This window comes from Schistocerca americana, chromosome 9 (genome assembly GCF_021461395.2).
Source record: "Schistocerca americana isolate TAMUIC-IGC-003095 chromosome 9, iqSchAmer2.1, whole genome shotgun sequence".
NCBI classification, from domain to species: Eukaryota; Metazoa; Arthropoda; class Insecta; order Orthoptera; family Acrididae; genus Schistocerca; species Schistocerca americana.
Window position 1 is genome coordinate 4,577,195 of NC_060127.1, and position 17,758 is coordinate 4,594,952.

Sequence of the window (17,758 nt, forward strand, 5' to 3'; positions counted from 1 at the left end):
TTTCGACAGCCTTTAGTCCCTCACTATGTGATATTTTAGTGTGTTGTATGGCAGAGTCTTTAACATAAATGTCTTCATCATTTTTGTGGATTTATTTGTTAATTGTGACAGCTGCAATAATTTCTGAATCGAGCGTAATCCCTTGCTCAATACCATTCTTGAACTACTCTTCAACTTCATTTTCATTGGCTTCTTCACATCCAGGAACTTTGTTCATGAGATTGATTATGAACTTATTCCCTTCACGATCGAGATGTTTCATCCAGGATTGAACTAGCGTTAGTGCCTCTTAACTCATTCCAGGAGTCCACCATCCATTCAACAATATCCCATAGGTCAATATTCTTTAACTTCTGGATAAGACCTTGACTATCATTGTTTGTAGGAAGAAGGGGGATAACAACTTGTAATGCACCTCTCTCTCTTGGGGACAAATATTAATTATTATCAGTATTAGACTATTAAGCTACAAATTATCATTTTAAACCTGTGTAGTCTCTCTGGTGTGCCTAGTCGACCACCAGTCCCCGTCACGCTGTTCACTCTAACAACAGAGTACATACAGGGTTGAAGACATGGAGAAAGAAAGGCATCATCATCACAATTTGAATTTAGAGTAATATAACTTTCTTACCTTTATTGGTCGTTGTTGCACACTCTTGGTCCAGCGATGAATCTCGGCATCCGCTGTTTGTTAAATCAATTTGAGGTCCAGGGTGTGTATTCTGCTGCGTAAGAACTGACACGTATTTAAACTTCCAACTTTTATTTTATAAATGCTGATTGTGATGATTTTCAATAATTTTCAATGTAACAGCTTTTCCAATACATCATTTCGTTCCCTCTATCCTTGACCTTCTCAAAGCAAGCGTATTACAAGATGTCTCAACACCAACTGCCCATTGTCTCTACACCCGCCAACAACCGGTTCCTGTTCACAGAGCTTACAAACTGTGCAGTACTGACAACCTTGGCTGTATATTGATATTTTACACATCACACGTATACATATATGAAAAACATAGTATGAAAAATGAAAAGTGTTTATAATATAGTTCTGTGGCAATATACCTTATGATTGTCCTCATATTAACAGTTTTGTAACAAAATAATAATATTTCAGATTATGTTTATGCAGTTAAAGTTCACTTGCTCCTTCAAGTTGATTGACTGCACTGCACACCTTGCCAGCCGGTGGTATCAGTAGTTTCAGTAGTCCATTACATTACAAACTTACACCCACATCTTCTCTCGAGACTAACCAAAACTCCTCGGACTGTGGACTGGTGTAACGCTGCGACATTGGGTGGTAAAAACAGTGCTCGTATTGTTGTTGTTGGTTGTTTTTGGGGAAGGAGACCAGACAGCGAGGTCATTGGTCTCATTGGATTAGGGAAGGACAGGGAAGGAAGTCGGCCATGCCCTTTCAAAGGAACCATCCCGGCATTTGCCTGGAGCGATTTAGGGAAATCACGGAAAACCAAAATCAGGATGGCCAGACGCGGGATTGAACCGTCATCCTCCCGAATACGAGTCCAGTGAGTGCTCGTGTGCTCCCATTTTTTAACTCTTTGATGACTGGGTGTGAAGATGCATTGTCCAAAATCAGAATAGCCTTCCTTGGCAGGTTTTTAAATGTTAAAAACTGCTCAACCGATGGGACAAATACTTCAGGTAACCATTCTTTGAAAATTGCACCGTTAATCTAGTTATTTGATGGGTTCCAGTACCAAACTGAAAGTTTATCCATTTTAATGTGCTGAAATGATTTTCCAGTGAGATCGAAGTTTTAATTTGTGGTCACCTGTTGCATTACAGCATGCTAGGATTGTGACCCTTTCCTTGTTGGTGACTGTTCTTTGTTGAAAGCTAGACTTGTAGCTGGTAACAGATTATTGATTAGCCCTGTTTGATTGCAATTGTACAATTGCTCTCCAACCAAACCTTCAACTTCAACACATTTCTGAAACTTTTCCTTAAACTTAGACGTACCCTCCATTTCACCAGATAGTTTTTCCACAAATATTAAACTATTGGACTCCATAGCTTTCTTTTGCAGCAATAAGCCGCACAGTACTTGTGCCAAATTTATGATTGTTGTCATTTTATAATTCTTTATAAAAGTTTAAGCCTTCTCTTGCAAGACCAGCCCACTAACTGACATGCCCTGTTCTCTTCTTTGTTGAAACCAAATGTAAAGTGGCTCATTCACCTCATTAAACTCACTTTCCTTCATCCTTTTCCTTTCTTTCAATATTTCTACGGAAATTTGCTTAACACACCAAGGCTTGATATCTATGCATTTCTTCTTCCAATTTCCATTCGTACTTGTGGTGACTCCCAAGTTCTTAACCACTGCATCAACACTTTCTCCCTTTTCCAGTCTCTCTAATGTGCCCAAATTTTGCTCCATAGATAAGTTAACCTGTTTTATTTTAACAAAACTTGCCATCACAGAGTACTATACTGTAAAGCACCAAAATTTTTGGAACTGCTCTGTACAATATTCACTCACATCAACTTACAAAATGCTGTTAGGAAATCAGTGGGATGTGATGCAGGACAAAGGGCTCTTCTGCCCCACCAGAGGGTGACAGAGTTACCTGGACTGCCCGTTCATTGAGCACAGAGTCTGTGGGACTCTACTGTACAAAGTCGACCAAGAAGAACCACCCCAGACTAATACCAATATTTGGGCATAACTGCCTAATGAAATCAAGAATACACCTGCAAGACAATTGGGCTGGCCTGCACTGACACAGTTTCTGGCTGATCTAAGTGCACAGTGTGGCACAGAGGCACACTCAAGGCAGCAGGGCGGGCTGCGGTGACGGGGCCACATCTGTGAACCAGTAGCTTCTGGCAACAGACGGGGTTGTAACTGATCAAAGTGGTGCGCCACCAGCATATTGGCCGTAGGGACATGACAAAGACGGCATCCCTGGTGACGGACAACAGTGGCTGGTATCCATTGTGTCCAGCGACCAAATCCTTTTGCCTACACTGGCAATCCAGGTGCAAAGCAGCCGGACAAACCAACTGCAGCAGTTGTGGCATAGGCTGCATAAGGTGGGGGAGCATGCATGGCTGCCGGGCGTGAAGCAACTCAGCTGGGCTCCAGCCCCCCATAGGCGTGAAATAATAGGTGCTCAGAAAACAGAGAAGGGCATTGTCTAGTGGAGAATCCTCAACAAACTTTATCATTTGGGATTTGAATGTAAGCACTAGTTGTTCCACCTCAACATTTGATTGACAAATGCTTTGAAGGGAACAAAACCATTGAACAGTGTGAGAAATGAACTGGGGACCATTATCGGAAACTAAGGTATAAGGCAACCCCACAATAGAAAAAAATCCTCAAGAGCTAATGACATCGACATTGATGCACAATAGGGAATGGATAGAATCCAGGAAAATGGATCCAGAATCAAGAGTCAATAGGATTCGAGAAGGGATCAGCAAAGTCTACATGAATGCGTTCAGAATGCTGGCGTGGAGTGGGCCAGGGGGGACAGAGACACCCTGTGAGCTGCCTGTTGCCAGCACACTGTTCACAAGCAGGGACAAAACAGACAATTTCACTAGCAATCCCTTGCCAAAAAAGATGCCTCCTAGCTATCAGTTTAGTGTGCAGAACTCCCCAATGGCCTTGGAGGAGAAGGTGTAGAATCTTGCACTGGAACATGACAGGAATTCCGACTCTGGGAGAGAATTCTTCCACAGACAACAACAAAACACCATCAAAAACAGTGAGGTAATACTGTAAGGAAAAATAGTTGTGCAGGGGGCCTGAAGCCTGACCTGGTCACTTATTTGGCCAACCCTGTTGAAAAACGTGAACCACCTGGTAGAGAATTGGGTGAACTGCAAATGCAGCTGCTATGTGTGAGCTTGTAATTGGGAAACTCTCAACCGAGGTCTGAAATTCAATATCAAGAGGGAAGCAAAGCACTTCTTAATGATCACAGTTAGGATCGGGACTCACAGGAAGCCGGGATGGGGCATTCACATTGGCCTGTTTAGACATAGGTCAAAAATGGATTATGTAATTGTAGTGAGACAAAAACAGCACCCAGCACTGTAGGCTGTGTGCTGCTTTGTCAGGCAAGGAGGTGTAAGGCTTAAACAAGGAAACCAAGTGTTTATGGTCAGCTAAAAGATGAAACACTTACAGTTAAGGCCATGAATTTCAGCTGCCTGGGCCCTGTACGACTGGTTTGGTTTTTTGCAGTATTGTCGCTATGACATGTTCATTTGCGATGGTATTTGGACAATAAACTGCACATGTGATCAAAAGAAACAGATCCCAGTTCTTGTAAAGGGGCAAGCTGACACAGTAATTGATGCACCTTAGGTGGAATCCACAACAGAATGCACGAATTTGAGGCTGTCACATCGAAAGCCAAAAAAGGCTGTCTGAGTCTTTTTTTGTAAGCTACCAAATCCTCGGCCGAATCATCATATGGAGGAAAAGTGGGTGGACAGACTGGGGGAATGGTACCCTGTCTGTTAAGGGAAGCCGGCAAAGTAGTCACTGCTGAAGTAAGCTGTTCAATCAGGGCTGGTAGCACGGCGTCCATAACGACTAAACCTGACAAAACCACACTTAAAGGTTGCACATGTGGAAATTGTTCTAAACATGTTGCCCATTGTGTAGTAACCAGCTAATACATGAAACCGATCCAAGTAACAGAGATATGTCTTTATTCATAAACCTATGAAGAATAACGGAAATAAGCCTCTCATGACTCCACACGTTGCAAGACAAAAAAATCATACAGAAGGTGCAACATAAGTGATTCACAGAACAACAGAACAATTGATGTGAGCCTTAAAAAGATCAAGCTGGTGCTGTTCTGTGCACAAGTAGATGCGAGATGCCAGTAGACAGTGGGACGGAGACTGCACTGTGTGCACGCTTCGTACAGGTGGCCTGTAGTGGCCAGCCCACACTGATACAGTTGGCGGTTAATCTAAATGTACATACGCAGCAAAACTACATCCTGCGCACCCCCATTCACATGCATTGGTAGCACAAGACAGCAAATCTGTTACTAGGAAGTTAGTAAATAACAGTGTCACATCAAAGCTAACAAGAATGTCACTTGCTGTTACCCTGACTGTGTGTATAACTTCTAAAACTTGTCTCAAATATTTGATGAAAATATTTGCTTTTACAACTAGATGTATCAGTTTTCAAGACAAATAACTTGCAAGAAAGTAAGTTGGTGAATTAATCAAATTCATTATAGGCCTCGAAGGAGATGATTCTTTGTGTAACTTGGCTTGTCCATATATTATGGGTAAGCCAGGTATTCAAGGCATTAGATTCTTTGTAATAGAGCTACACATTCTGGGGTCTGATATCAGATTTTTCAGTTTCCAAATGATTCTGTTCATCTCATCATTTTTTAACTTGTGGTATGTAGGATCAGCTAATAGCTGTTCCATCTTCTTGCAGTATTCCACACCTTCATAACAACTGTAGGTGTCCTCATATTTGATTTTGTCACAACAATGCTTTCATTACTCTTAGAGTTCATTAAGAGCTTTCCTTTTCTGCACCGATAGGTCGGTTTTGAGCAGTTTAGATTTCTGGAGAATTCTCGACACATTGTGTCTTACTTCTTCGACCTGCACCTTCAGGAAACAAAACAAGGAAAACTTCTCTTACTATCTGATAACGATGGCCCACCATCTGTAGCCCAAGATTTTTAACCAATACCCCACTTCTCCAGCACAAGTGTGGAAAAACTCTGCTTTATAAAAGATGGCAACACTGCTCTCTGACAATGTCCAGCCTACTGTGGACACCACAATGTCCTACAGAAGATACCAGCAATGGAGTTAAAAACATTGATTGTCTGAAGAAGTGTGATGAGGCCTAATAACCCAGAAGATTTTAACTTCACAGAAATAATAAATTTGAACATCATGCATGATGCAGTAGATTTCACACATCTCATTGTTTATGACTTCATATTTCCTGAACTATGATAGGTAGGTGGTTCTTATCCCAACAGCGATTGATGCCTGACAGTAAGTATGTGTATCGAGTCTGGTTGAAATCGGCTCAGTGGTTTAGGAGGAGGTGTGGCACATTCATACATACCTAGATTATTATAGTGTGTATGGATGTATTTTATTACAGTATTATTGTATTACATACATAGCCCATACCCTAGAGGATCTCTACACTGCAGATCTACAGGACAACCAGTGTAATTCAGCTGCTCTGAACTAAATCAAACCAAACTGTGGTCTGCTGTGTTCTGCACAGTGGCTTGATGAGCATGTATCTAGTTGTTGAATAACTACTTGGGTGTGGTCAGGTGTTTAGTATTCTGTGTAACAATACCCTGTGACTTCACATCCCTCTGCCACATGCAATCAGACTTTTTCTTTCAATTTCAGACAGCCAAAGCGAGACCAGCTGACTAACCCAGTGGTTTCACAAATCGCACAGAAGTATGGGAAGACAAATGCTCAGGTGCTGTTGTGCTACATCATACAACTCGGCGTGGCGGCCATACCTAAGAGCACTAATCCGGACCGTCTCCGTCAGAACTTTGATGTAAGTACGTGGACAACCTCTTTGTGTGATCTGTTGGATACAATTGCAGCAGCTTGCTCATATAATTGTGACATTAATTCTGGACACTATTGAAATGTTCATTCATTTAACGAGATTTATGTAAATTGTAGTGCACTAAATCAATGGATTATGCTTCTGCTTTTTGTTTACCATATGCATACTACATATTCATCATATTTAGAAAATGATATGTTACTTTTATTGATAATAAATGAAGAGACTTAACTGACAATGATTTAAAAACTTCATTATTTTACATGTTTGTGCAGCTGCCAAGTAAGTTTGTTATTAAACCTCCTGGCAGATTAAAACTGTGTTCTGCACTGAGACTCGAACTTGCGACCTTTTCCTTCCACAGGCAAGTGCTCTACTGACTAAACTACCCAAGCATGACTCATGCCCCATCCTCACAGCTTCAGTTCTGCCAGTACCTCGTCTCCTACCTTCCAAACTTCACAGAATGGAATAATTGCTGAATACACAGAGGCATTCAGATAAACATTTCTCGTGCTCCATACGTGAATGGAATGGGAAGAAATCCTAATAACTTTTGTAAATGCCTTGTTGCTACTGCTGTGGAGGCTGAGTTGCCCTAATTGGAATTTCTTCTTGAAAGAGATATGCAGGTTTCACACAGTCTAATGCGACAGTAGTGGTTTTGCCATTAACGATAATATCGAGCATGCAGTCTCCTCATCACACCATTTTATGTGGTCCTGACTAAGGTGGATGTATCAAGGATTTGATGCCGTCACAGCATAGCATTATGTGTGCATATGTAGGACCCTTTCCGTGTCTGGACGGTTGTTGGGACCAGATGGGGAGATGTGTTCTCTCAACTGGCAAATAAAAATCGCTGTCTGTCAGGTTGGGTAGCTGCTAGGACTGTGGATCTACACCACAAACTCCCTTGGCAAGTGCAACGACAGGCTGCACACAAGTTTGGCAGCTGAAGGTTTCAAATCTGGCTTGTAAATGTTTCTCAGACTGAGCAAAATCACTGGCAGCTCTATTGTCCAGCTTGCATCGTGCCACATCGGGGCCACTTTCAGTGAATCGTGCCAGCATTCTATCATCCCATAGCTTGCGAGGTCATAGCTTGTCATTCTGTGGTGCACAGTGCCACAGAATTTAGTCAGTTGGGCAAATAGATCAGACTCAAAGTGGCGTCCACCATCAGTCGTGACATGCAAAGGACAGCCAAAGCATGACACCCAACTAGAAACAAAGGCAGAAGCTAAAGTTTCTGCTGAGATGTTGTCTACTGGTGTGGCTTCTGGCCAGTGGGTGAAGTGGTCTATCACTGTTAATAAATACCATTGGCCATTCAACGGAAGAAAAGGGCTGACCACATGGCTTTGAATGTACGCAATTCAAGCTGTTGTGTCTGGAAAGTTGACCACATTTCTGGTGACTTTGCAGCGTTGGCTTTTAATACGTATCCTTGACCAGTCTTGGCAGTCTTTCTACACTCCTGGTCACATAAAATGACTGGCAACCAGTTGTGTTCCGCACAAATTCCTGGATGGCACAGGTAATGTATATTATTGAAAGCGTGCCTCCTGAATGCCTCGGGTAGGGAAAGGCAGGTTTGCCACTGCACACATCTGAATACAGCTTGCCGTTGGTGCTGGGAATCTCTACTATCTGAAGTCTGAGCGATGACTCTGAGTCTTTGAGCAGGTTGTGCAGTCTGTGGTCTGATAATTCTGTGAAATCTGTTGAACGAGTGATGCTGCCGATGTGGGAGAGGCAGTCGGCCACTACACTGTCTATTCCAGGAATGTGTTTTATATCTGTGCTGAACTGAGAAATGCAGACTAATTGGTTGTGTTACTGAGGTGAGCAATACATGTAATTTTGTCAGAAGCTATATGTGACAGTCTTATGGTCATTAAACATGGTAAATTCTCTGGCCTCCAGCTGAAATCAGAAATATTTAATAGTTCAATCAAATTTCGGGCTTGCAGCAAGTCATCATTCAATACCTTGCACGACATTTCAACTGGGCACCTGCCGGTCATCTTCAGGTGAGCTGTCACAGACTGACGAAAACGTCCCCCATTTCGCAATATACAGTGCACTGTAACTATTCTGCGCACGGGTCGAAAACTTGATCGATGAACCACACTGCCCGCCGGCAACACCCTCACTGGTGGAATAGCAGAACTCAGTCGCCCTCTGCATTGCTGTTTGCCGTGGCCATCGGCACACTCTGTCATTTTCGATTGGAGCAAATTGTGGAGATGACGGGATTCCGTGCACTGTCCAGCAGGTAGCTGCTGTCACAGTTCAACAGATATACCACCAGGCATATTTATATGGATTCTTTAATAATGGAGTCCCAGAAAGATGTTGCTGTAGACAAAATCATTGTTTTCTCATACTGTATTGAATGTCCAGTGGAAATGCAATGTTCAATAATAGCGGACTTGCTTGGCTGCAAAAGGCAGGTGTAACATTGATGTTCAGTGCAGCATTCTTTCACGGAGGATACTTGTGTGTTAGGTATGTTGCATACTTATTGGGTGTTTCTTCATTTTGATTGTTTTGTTTGTGCATGTGATTAGTGTCTTAAACCAGAAGCAGTGAACCATATAGAAAATGAATGAGGATATATATAAAGAGCCGAATATCCAACAATATCCAATAATGAATAAAAAAATAGGAGTGCGGGTTAGCTACTACAAACAGCATAGTGAACGCATTATTGTGGCCAAGATAGACACAAAGACCATGCCTACTACAGTAGTACAAGTTTATATGCCAACTAGCTCTGCAGATGATGAAGAAATAGATGAAATGTATGACGAGATAAAAGAAATTATTCAGGTAGTGAAGGGAGGTGAAAATGTAATAGTCATGGGTGACTGGAATTCGTCAGTAGGAAAAGGGAGAGAAGGAAACATAGTAGGTGAATATGGATTGGGGGGAAGGAATGAAAGAGGAAGCCGCATTGTAGAATTTTGCACAGAGCATAACTTAATCATAGCTAACACTTGGTTCAAGAATCATAAAAGAAGGTTGTATACCTGGAAGAATCCTGGAGATACTAAAAGGTATCAGATAGATTATATAATGGTAAGACAGAGATTTAGGAACCAGGTTTTAAATTGTAAGACATTTCCTGGGGCAGATGTGGATTCTGACCACAATCTATTGGTTATGAACTGCAGATTGAAACTGAAGACACTGCAAAAAGGTAGGAATTTAAGGAGATGGGACCTGGGTAAACTGAAAGAACCAGAGGTTGTAGAGAGTTTCAGGGAGAGCATAAGGGAACAATTGACAGGAATGGGGGAAAGAAATATAGTAGAAGAAGAATGGGTAGCTCTGAGGGATGAAGTGGTGAAGGCAGCAGACGATCAAGTAGGTAAAAAGACGAGGGCTAATAGAAATCCTTGGGTAACAGAAGAAATATTGAATTTAATTGATGAAAGGAGAAAATATAAAAATGCACAAAATGAAGTAGGCAAAAAGGAATACAAACGTCTCAAAAATGATATCGACAGGAAGTGCAAAATGGCTAAGCAGGGATGGCTAGAGGACAAATGAAAGGATGTAGAGGCTTGTCTCACTAGGGGTAAGATAGATACTGCCTACAGGAAAATTAAAGAGACCTTTGGAGAGAAGAGAACCACTTTTATGAATATCAAGAGCTCAGATGGCAACCCAGTTCTAAGCAAAGAAGGGAAGGCAGAAAGGTGGAAGGAGTATATAGAGGGTTTATACAAGGGCGATGCACTTGAGGACAATATTATGGAAAAGGAAGAGGATGTCAATGAAGATGAAATGGGAGATAAGATACTGCGTGAAGAGTTTGACAGAGCACTGAAAGACCTGAGTCGAAACAAGGCCCCGGGAGTAGACAACATTCCATTAGAACTACTGATGGCCTCGGGAGAGCCAGTCATGACAAAACTCTACCATCTGGTGAGCACGATGTATGAGACAGACGAAATACCCTCAGACTTCTAGAAGAATATAATAATTCCAATCCCAAAGAAAGCAGGTGTTGACAGATGTGAAAATTACCGAACTATCAGTTTAATAAGTCACAGCTGCAAAATACTAACGCGAATTCTTTACAGACGAATGGAAAAACTGGTAAAAGCGGACCTCGGGGAAGATCAGTTTGGATTCCGTAGAAAGATTAACATTTCTAGCATTTGTAGACTTAGAGAAAGCTTTTGACAATGTTGACTGGAATACTCTCTTTCAAATTCTGAAGGAGGCAGGGGTAAAATACAGGGAGCGAAAGGCTATTTACAATTTGTACAGAAACCAGATGGCAGTTATAAGAGTCGAGGGGCATGAAAGGGAAGCAGTGGTTGGGAAAGGAGTGAGACAGGGTTGTAGCCTCTCCCTGATGTTATTCAATCTGTATATTGAGCAAGCAGTAAAGGAAACAAAAGAAAAATTCGGAGTAGGTATTAAAATTCATGGAGAAGAAGTAAAAACTTTGAGGTTCGCCGATGACATTGTAATTGTGTCAGAGACAGCAAAGGACTTGGAAGAGCAGTTGAACGGAATGGACAGTGTCTTGAAAGGAGGATATAAGATGAACATCAACTAAAGCAAAACGAGGATAATGGAATGTAGTCTAATTAAGTCGGGTGATGCTGAGGAAATTAGATTAGGAAATGAGACACTTAAAGTAGTAAAGGAGTTTTGCTACTTAGGAGGTAAAATAACTGATGATGGTCGAAATAGAGAGGATATAAAATGTAGACTGGCAATGGCAAGGAAAGCATTTCTGAAGAAGAGAAATTTGTTAACATCGAGTATAGATTTAAGTGTCAGGAAGTCGTTTCTGAAAGTATTTGTATCGAGTGTAGCCATGTATGGAAGTGAAACATGGACGATAACTAGCTTGGACAAGAAGAGAATAGAAGCTTTCAAAATGTGGTGCTACAGAAGAATGCTGAAGATAAGGTGGATAGATCACATAACTAATGAGGAGGTATTGAACAGGATTGGGGAGAAGAGAAGTTTGTGGCACAACATGACTAGAAGAAGGGATCGGTTGGTAGGACATGTTTTGAGGCATCAAGGGATCACAAATTTAGCATTAGAGGGCACCGTGGAGGGTAAAAATCGTAGAGGGAGACCAAGAGATGAATAAACTAAGCAGATTCAGAAGGATGTAGGTTGCAGTAGGTACTGCATTTCTTTGAACTTGCATTCCCACTGAAAACATTAACCATATGGGGAAACTCTAGACAAAACAGCTGGATCACAAAGGGAATAAGGGTTTCATGCCAGAAGAAAAGACTACTTCATTAAATATGTAACTCAAAAAAATCCTCACCTGTAGTATGCGCATACTATAAAAAATACTCCAAAATATTAAGAAAAGTAATAAAAGCAGCAAAAATAATGCATAATGATGAAATCATTTATAATTCAGCTAATAAATCAAAGGCTATGTGGAGTGTTATAAAAAAGAATGTGGAGAATACAGACAACCTTGGAAAAATATAACACTATCACATAAAAATAAAAAAGTAACAAACCCCTTAGAAGTAGCCAACACATTTAACAACTTTTTCACAGGTGTTGCTGAAAATATGTTACAATCAAACTTTAAGAGCATCCAGCCAAATGAATATATAATAAGTGCTTGTAAAGGATCAATGTACATCAGTTCTGTTTCACAAGATGAAGTAGCTAAAGCAATAAAAGGACTAAAAAATTCCAAATTGGCAGGTATTGATGGTATACCTGCAACAATGTTAAAGAAGAGCACATCAAACCTAATTGAAGTACTCACACATTTATGCGACTGCTCACTTCAGGCAGGCACTTTCCCTGATGTGTTAAAAACGTCAAAAGTTATTCCTGTGTATAAAAAAGGGGATAAAGACAATGTAAATAACTACAGACCCATCACAATTTCCTCCTGCATCTCTAAAGTACTGGAAAAAGTTATGTATGAGAAACTTATGAAATTTATAAATAAAAACAGCATCCTATGTAATGAACAACATGGATTCAGAAATAAGAGGTCAACGACAACTGCTGTCTATGAGTGCATCAATTCCATCCTAAACCTGATGGACAAAAAACAGGAAACAATAGGAGTCTTTATTGACTTGTCAAAAGCTTTTGATGTGCTGGACCATAAAATTCTGCTATCAAAGCTAGAAAGATATGGTATTCGAGGTCTGTCCAACAAGTGGATCAGGTCCTTCCTGACAAATCGTATGCAGGCAGTATGCGTCAAGCACACAAATATTGAAGTAAAAACTGTATCTAATCACTTATCTGACTATAAACAAATAAAATGTGGTGTACCCCAAGAATCCGTATTGGGACCCCTTCTGTTTCTTCTGTACATAAATGATCTAAGCTTAAATATTGATGCACACAAATCAATCATATTTGCAGATGACACCACGATTCTACTAAAAGGAGACGACGATGAACAGTTACAGCAGACAGTAAACATGGTCACGAAACAACTTAGCAGCTGGGCACAGAGTAATCAGCTTGTAATAAACAGTAAGAAAACCGTTGCTCTAAAATTCCACAATGTTCCTAACAAGGACATGTTTATCCCATCAGTCTCTATCAATGACGAACCAGTTGGTAACAGTACTGAAACCAAATTCTTAGGACTTTGGCTGCAGAGTAACATCAGATGGAATAAGCATATTGAATATCTCAATGCAGAACTGAGCAAAACATGTTATCTTCTTTGTTCATTAAAATCATGCTGTAGTGAGAAAACAGTATTGAATGCATATCATGCGTACTTTGATTCTCGTCTTAGATATGGGGTCACCTTCTGGGGAATCTCTAAAATAGCTAATAGCACTTTTAAACTACAAAAAAGGGCCATTAGAATCTTGTTTGGGTGCAAGCCTAGAGACTCTTGTAAACCCCTGTTTAAGAAATCTGGTATTCCCCCATAACCATGTGTATACATTATGGAAACCCTTTTGTTCTTTAAATTAAATGTAATAGGCAAGGACCAGAGACTACAAAAAAACTGTGATATACATGAGCACTTTACCAGACAAAACAGAAACTTACATATGACTCAAATCAGCACAGCACTGTGCCAAAAAGGTACTTTTCACATGGGAGTTAAGCTTTATAACAAACTTCCTGAAAACATAAAAGCTATCACTGAGCTCAATACATTTGGAAAATCGCTAAAGTCATATTTACAGCATCACTGCTTTTACTCCATTGAAGAATATTTAAATTTATGAAATGTGTTATATAAGTACTTACGTGTAAAGTGTATAATTGTAAGCTTAAATATGTATGCCTTGAAATTACTTTCAGACTGTATATTTATAACTTGACTTGTCCAATGTCTTATGCATAAGCTGCTATGTAGACAACAGGACCAATAAAATACAATCTACAATCTACAATCTACTGGGAGATGAAGAAGCTTGCACAGGATAGAGTAGCATGGAGAGCTGCATCAAACCAGTCTCAGGACTGAAGACCACAACAACAACAACATCCAACAAAATATTTTTGGTTCTATGTAGTTATCTTCCATTTGGTTACTTGAAAATAAACAATGTTAGACACACACACACACACACACACACACACACACACACACACACACACACACACACACAAGTAATTGCTTTGCTTGTATACAATGATCCAACACTGAATGATGTATGAGAGTAATAACATGCAAAACAATCAGTAACCAGAAAACAGAAAACAAAAAACAAAGAGAAATCATCACCTCCCAGTTTCTCTCTCACACATTCCTTCCCCCCCCCCCCCCCCCCCTCCCCAAATGCTACTATTTATCTTACCATTTACTACATCGTTTATGTACTGTACCAAAACTTCAGAACTTTAGTTTTGGCAGAGTGCAACTCTGCTCACAGCTGAAAGAACATGATCCATTATGGCTTTGGTTCAACAATGAAATATTTTTGCCAGTGAGGCAGGGACGTAGTGGTACCATGCCAGAGAGGAAAATGTCCACTGGGAAAGAGTTGCACATACTTAAAATACCCACTTGAGTGGACAGTGGTCTCCAGTCAGAAAATGATATGATACAACAGGAAATATGATGAGGTATTTGCTGCAATCAAAATGTAAACTTGGCATCACCTAATTGGTGAGAGAAAGAACTGAATTACGGTCAACTTGCCATGGAAATAACTAAGACTTTTAGATATCTGCTAACATAATCTGGAAAGAGAACACTCAGAGATTTGTGTTTAGTGATATATAGCACGTAATTTTGTTTTTTGTATCTGAAGTATGTCACCAACATTATGGAACAGGAAGCAACCAAATTTGCAAGAACCTCCTTATTTCTCAATTACCAAAATCATGATGAATTTTATACATACTTGTACTAAGTGTTATGAAGTCTTTTCTGTAAGTATTTGTCTCGAGCACAGCCTCATACAGAATTGAGCCATGGATGATAAACAGTTCAGATGAAAAGAGAACAGACGCTACTGAAATATGGTGTCACAGAAGAATGCTGAAGATTAAACTGTAGGTCGAATGCTGTGGAGGTTGGGTGGGCAGTAGAATCCACTGGAGGAGTGGTGGGTGGGATCTTGTGTAGAATATCTCTCATTTCAGGGAATGATGGTAAGCAATCAAACCCCTGACAAATGATCTTATATCCAAACCTGGAGTTTTTGTTGTTTGATTGATTTCTATGATCTCAACTGGTCAAGCATTAATTTTATGGAATTTAAAAACCCAACTTTTCATTGCTGGAAGTTTGGGATCCACTTGTTTTATCTGGTGCATTACCTTCCTCTTCATATTTATCAGGGCGAAGAAATAAAAAAAAGTTTTTTTTTTTGTAATTCTGTCGGAGAGTAAAGGACTAGGAAAAGCAGTTGAACACAATAGATAGTGTCTGGAAACAGGTTGCAAGACAAACATGAACAAAAGTAAAACATGGGTAACAGAATACAGTATAATTGTATAATGCTGAAGGAATTAGGTTAGGAAATGAGATAGTGATAGCAGTTGATGAGTTTTGTTATTAGGGCAGAAAAATAACTAACATGGATACAGAAGAGAGGGCGAAAATATGGACTGATGATAGCAAGAAAATGAAGATGAATTTATTAACAGAAAATATAAGTTTAACCCTTGAGCAAACACGCCTATATATGAAGTGCACCAATCACAAATAACATTGTCTTGTATCATTCCATTGTTCTATAATTGAGAGTCCAAACCTATTTCTTCTTCATTGTTTCAACTAATGTAGTGATAAGTTCTGTTGCCATACTTCCAAGTGAGCAGCTATAAACCGTGGGCCTGGTGAGAAATAATTTATGATCCATGCAAGAAAATGACTCAGATTCTGAACTAGCAGTGTCGTCCCACAATGAGATAGTTATCTATGAGATAATCAGTAATCAAATAAGCAGTTGGCAGGGATCTGATGCAACTAGCTTTACACAGAAGTGGAATGTGGATGATAAGTAGTTGAAACAAGAAGAGAACAAGGTTTTGAAATGTGGCACTACAGTAGGAGGCTGTAGATTAGATGGGTGCATCGAACATCTAATAGGACACACTGAAGAAAATGGGCATAAAGATATTTCTGACACAACTTGATTAAAAGAAGTGATTGGTTGACAGGACACATCCTGAGTCTCATCAACCTCACATCCTGAGTCTCGTTAACCTCGTGACAGAAGTGCGGTCAGTTAGAATTGTACAGGGAGACTGAGGAATCACTACAATAAGCATACTCAAGTCAGTATAGGCTGCAGTTGATTACGCAGAGACAAAGAGGCTAGACCAGCATGGTCACCTGCATCAAATCAGTGTCCAGACTGAAGACTGCAGTAGTGACACCCACATCAGATGCTCGGTTGTCGTCGTGCATCGTACACTGATGAGCCGAAACGTTATGACCAGTGCCACCTGGTGGTGCTGAGTGTATGTGACATGGTAAGAGAAAAAGTGGAGCACAGACAAATGGGGAATCATTCTAAGGATGGGGGGTAAGTGGTGCAAATGCAGAAATCCACCAAATTAAGTGAGTTTGATGAAAGCCAGATTGTTGTGGCCCAGTGCCTGAGAGTAAACCTCTCGGAAACTGCCCAGACGGTCAGCTGTTTGCACACTACTGTCATGAGCATCTATGGGAAGTGGTTGAACAATGCTGAAACCACAGGTAGGTGATAAGAACGTAGGGCTCAGAGGATTGTCCACTCTAAATCAAGACAGGCAGCAGTCTGTAGCAGATCTCATGAGAGAGTACAGTGATGGTGCAGACACAAGTGTTTCTGAGCACACTGTTCAGTGCACAGTGTTGAACATGGAGTTCTGCAGAGGACCCCTACGTGTTCCCATGTTGAGCCAACAACATCATCATTTATGATTACAGTGGTCACGGGATCATCAAAATTGGCCCACAGATTAATGAAATCATGTTGCCCAGTAAGATGAGTCCCATTTATTGTTAAACCAGTTTGATGGTCATGTCCGTGTGAAATGCTACTTGAAACGTGCAGTGCGCCGTGCACCACAGACACAGGCCCGTGGGAGCACTATTGTGTTATCGGGGACATCACCTGAGCTTCTGCGGGACTCGCATTAGTAATCAAAGGCATTGTGACAGCTGTGGACTGTGTGAACATTATTAGGGACCAGTTGTAATCCCTTGTGCTTGATGTCTTCCTGAACAGTGATAGCATGGGCTTTTAAATAGCTGATCATAATGTTTTGGCTCATCAGTGTATGAGAATTGAACTGTCATTCATGTAGGTGCTCTGGGTTCTGAGAGTACCCGAGTACAGTATTCCCTTAAAACTGCATACTTAACGTGTTGTATGAATGCGTTCTGTAACTTGCAGGTGTTCAACTTTGAGCTGTCCCCAGAAGACATGGACATGCTGGAGCACCTGGATAAGCGACCAGCAGGGCGACAAGTCCGAGGCCTCTTTCCTGGGTAAGTCCTAAGTTCAGTTTATACAAATCACACTATTTTCAGAAACTTAAAATTTTAATTTGTTAAACTTTCCCACTGTTCATTGTCATAATATAGAACTGGGTGTACTGCTGGTGGCCTGCATCTTCCCAACATTATATTTTGAGGTCATACCTTGATGTCATCATCAGTGTTTCGTGAGACTGATCACTTTGGTGGCTGGGTCCCATATTTATGCCCATGCTTGGTGTTTACTG

General features: G+C 40.6%; 1 pseudogene; it reads left to right on the forward strand.

Moving 5' to 3' along the window:
- The window catches only part of LOC124551190, a 51,299-nt pseudogene that overhangs the window by 29,296 nt on the left and 4,245 nt on the right, over positions 1–17,758 (forward strand).